We start from the raw sequence: 4,467 nt of genomic DNA on the forward strand, positions 1-4,467 counted from the left end.
CTGTTACACTTAAGGAGACAGGAGAGGGGTCTTGTCACTCACTGTCAGCAGATCACAGCACTGAACCATAACCTTCACCTCTCTGACAAATCTCTCAGCACTGCAGCCCACACCTCCACGGCCCAGAGTCAGAGCAGGAAACATGAATGTGGATCAATATTAAGTTACTGACCTTGAGCTGACGACAGAGACTTTAAATCAAATGTAGGTTTTATCTAAATTTCTTGGTTGCTCAATAATTTTGCCATTCACCTCTATCTAAACAAAGCCAGTGGTGAGGTTACAGACACTTGTTCATACCGTGTGCTACATCATGTCACAGGACGCAGTGAATTCTCATGATGTGTTGGTTTTGTGTGTTGCACTAGAAAATGATGGTGACACAACACAATAACTCAAAAACCTGTCCAGTAAAATAGAGTGAACCAGAACTGAAACAGTCAATAAAGCAGGATTTTGTAAGTAGGAATTTATTTGTATCATTCTCTTTAAAGTTTTATAAATACATTTATTGGACCCCAGAAAGAGCAGCTACTGTTGTTGTTACGATAACTAATGCAGATCTACACTACAGGTGTCCACACCTGTGCAATCCAGTACTGTTCTGCTATAAGGTCAATTTTTATACCTATAATGTCTTTAGTTTTGTTTTTGTTTTTTTTGGACATTTGTGTTCTAGCATTGAGGTCATAGTGAGTGGAGGCGTTCCCCCTGAAGTGTATGTAAATTAGAAACACTTCTCAATATAATTCAGTCCAGTGCAACGCAAGCTTTACCTATGACCTATAATAATCATGTGACTGAATTAACACATTTCAAACAATGTCGGAAAAAGTATTCCGAAGGTTAAAGTTATATTAAAGTAATATTAAAAAGTATTATAAAAGACTTTGTCGAGGTAGAATTCATAGCAGAGCTGTTGGATTAAATTCTATCTGAATGCAGAGGTGTACCTAATAAAATGGATAGTGAGTATAAACAAACAAACGTAATTGTTGTTTTATGCTATGATGGACCATACCTTGTGATATTATATTTTTTCTGGGGGTCCACTTTGTCATAACATAAATTACAGCATCATGTTTTCTGTTACTAATGTTAATTTGATGTTCTGTGTCTGATTCAGATTCTGTTAGGTTGATCATTTCTTTTCTCTTTATCTCTACAACTCCACATCACACCACTGATGTACCATCAGATTAATATCTACATTTCCATGCGGTTCACAGCCTCCCTGTTCTTAATCTCATTCTCTGTCTCCCTCTAGTGCTAAATGTTCCCTGATTGCTGGAAACTTTTAAACATTCTCACATCGAGTCAAGTCAGACCACGCACACGAGATGAAGACGATTTTGCAAACAGTTTTAGTTTTATATTACATTGGCACATATGCACATTATACCCTTCTTTCACACTGGTCAACCTCTTTTCATGCCTTGAAGGTTTGATTTTACTGCATTTGAGCCTTTTCATTTCACCGGTTGATCTAATATGTTGACCTGCAGGTGATCAATATAAATGATATGGAGATAAATCAACCAATGCAAACACACAACAGTTCATCATAATGATTAAAACATGGGACCTGCTGCTGTTGTTGGTTGCTCCAACATGTCAGAGCATTTAACCCAAGAACAGCAAACACACACACACACACACACACACACACACACACACAGATTCATCAGGCTTTGGGATCCAACAGCTTTGCATGAAAGCAAAGGTGAAACTGAATCTGTAAATTGCAGAGCAGGGAAAAGGAAAGAGCGAGAGAGAGAGAGGGGCGAGAGGGATAGACAGAGAGCTGTTATCAGAGCAGGGGTGTGTGTAACATCATCCCCCTGCTAGAGTTTCCTGATCGGGTCACCTGACCGCCGCCTCGGGGTGTGATTGGCTGATTGGCTCTTGCAGCCAGGTAATGATGTAAGGTGAGTGTGTGGGAACGAGAGAGGGTGATAAACCTGTGTGAGTGTGTGTGTGTGTGTGTGTGTGTGTGTGTGTGTGTGTGTGTGTGTGTGTGTGTGTGTGTGTGTGTGTGTGTATGCGAGTGAGTGAGTGTGTGGGAACAGGGTAGGTTGATAACAGCTTTTCCCACTGCTGCCATATGACCCTCTCACCTGCCTACCGAACACTGGTTATCACCAAATCCTACACAGCAGGAGGTCTATGTGTGTGTAGGTGTGGGTGTGTATGTGTGTGTCTGCAAATGTGGGTGTGCTGATGGAGGATTTGTGTGTCTGTCTGTGTGTGTTCATTGGTGTTTGAATAACCTGGGTGAGGGAGAGTTTCACAACCAAGAAAAAGAAATACGAATCAGTTCAACAGAAGAAATCAACCAAAAACACAACGTTACTGCTCTGCTTCAGTAGCAGGATAGAGGAGGTGCTACATTATTACATTTGGCACATTTTCATGTAATGCACTTGTGAACTAGAGTTATGTTTATGTTTTTTTTTTTTTTAATTTATCACAGGATAGGATTTCATCAGACTGGTAAAACTGGAAGTCCTGCATCCAACACTTGCTGTGTAACTTTCCAAAACCAACAATCAAACAAACACACAAATACTTCATGCAGTTATTCGCCAGGTGTGTGGAGGTAAGAGAGTAAGCACTGTTCAGACTTTCTCTCTCTCTCTCTCTCTCTCTCTTTATTTAAACAAAGACTTTCATCAAAATTCATGCGAACATGTGGTTGCAGCACTAAAGCTGTGTCCCACTTCAGGGGCCACATCCTCCGGAGGCTGTATTTGAAGACTGGTTGCGTCACAGCGGCATGACAAGGCTGTCCCGTTTCGAAGGCTCCTTCAAATGTAGTGAAGAAATGCGGCCTTCTTTTCCTGGGCGATGAAGGATCCAACAGTAGGGTCCCTTCATCGCCCATTCTATCCCACGATTCATTGTGGACAGGTAAAATAAGATAAGATCGCCTTTATTAGTCCCACAGTGGGGAAATTCACAGTGTTACAGCAGCAAAGTGGAGTTGCATAGAACAGGAAAGCTGCAAGAAACTGCAATAACAAATATTTAGAAAGATAAATAATAACAATATAATAATGTACAAAATATATAGATACAAAAAATTGCATATTTACAACAACAGTAGCAGCATTTGTGGGATATTGACAGATGCGTGAGGTTGTTACGGTGGTGAGTTGTCCATTTCTGGTGTGTGTGTGTGTGAGAGAGAGATATATTACTGAAAACAGCTGTTCCCATACCGGGAGTCGAACCCGGGCCGCCTGGGTGAAAACCAGGAATCCTCACCGCTAGACCATATGGGACATTGAAAGCAAGTGACACAGACAGAGTCTGGATTCAGTTCAGTTCAACAGCTAATGCTATACAACTGTTAAAACCACGGGCCTTAAAAACCTCAACCTTGTGGAAGAAAAGTTGGGTCAAAAAAGTCACGGTTGCTAAGCGACAGGTGCAGTGCTTTGCGTTGCAACGGTATGCTGGTGAGGCAAGGTGAAAAGCCTCTGTAGGCCAGACCGTCTCATTTTGGTTCGGCCTCGGTGCTCTGCTGTGAATAAAGGACCACACCTTCATAGACCGGATCCTTGACCGCGCCTCAATTGGGACACAGCTTATGAATACCTTTGAGGAGACACTATCCCATAATGTATAGCTTCAGCAAAAAAATCACAGGGTTGTCTGGCAAAAAAAGTTGAACCTGGTGCAATCTGTGCTCAAATCACAATGTGATGTCATCATCAAGGTGCTGCAGTGGCCAATTAAATAAATGAAACTGGTTGATTCCTGGTTGATGACTTTGTAACTTGAAAGCTGTATTTCTACTGTTCAGAGTAAATAATTGCAGCGTTGATAACTTTCACAGAGTGGTAAAATCCTGTTGCATGCTGTGCAGTGTTTTGGCATCTGGTAAATCCTCAAATTTCATGATCTGTTACTCAAACTGGACTTTCTGGATCATCTTAGTCTTAATCCCAAACAGAGACACACCTGCACTTCTTCATATGACCGCAGTGTAGATTTTCAGGTGCCATACTAAGTACAGTACAATAACTAACAGAAATGTAATGGCAGGTTTGTTAAGACCATCCCATCTTACACAAGGATGACCAATCGGTAGTCTGCTGCGTTTTCACACCACCCTTTTGTATCGCCTTAGCTCGCCCAGAACTTCAGCGGAGGTACCAAAAAAAGAAAAGGACCAGGTATCCACAACTTCTGCCTGAAAACCCAAAGAGGCGAGCAGAGTATAGTTGAGTTAAGCAGGTGCCATGCAGTGGAGAAGGGTTAATTGTTGTTGCTGTTTTTCCCCTCCACCATAACTTTCTTCCATGTTTTATGTTCCTTGCTACTCCAACACACACACACACACACACACACACACATTTACACCACAGTCACCAACAACAGCTCCTACCATCCAACACAGTTCCCATCCTAGTTGCCCAAAACCTTAATTGATCTTGGCCCTTAGTTCACCGTGTGTGCATG

At 41.8% G+C, this 4,467-nt stretch overlaps 1 non-coding gene across 1 annotated transcript; it reads right to left on the reverse strand.

Annotated features, from left to right (window-relative positions):
- Positions 1-3,212: 3,212 nt before the first annotated feature.
- trnae-uuc (transfer RNA glutamic acid (anticodon UUC)) lies at positions 3,213-3,284 on the reverse strand. The gene has a single exon. It is a non-coding gene; the product is annotated as a tRNA-Glu (tRNA).
- Positions 3,285-4,467: the final 1,183 nt, after the last annotated feature.

This window comes from Trachinotus anak, unplaced genomic scaffold (genome assembly GCF_046630095.1).
Source record: "Trachinotus anak isolate AG129_WGS33_773 ecotype Australia unplaced genomic scaffold, CSIRO_AGI_Tana_v1 ptg000010l, whole genome shotgun sequence".
Taxonomy (NCBI): Eukaryota; Metazoa; Chordata; class Actinopteri; order Carangiformes; family Carangidae; genus Trachinotus; species Trachinotus anak.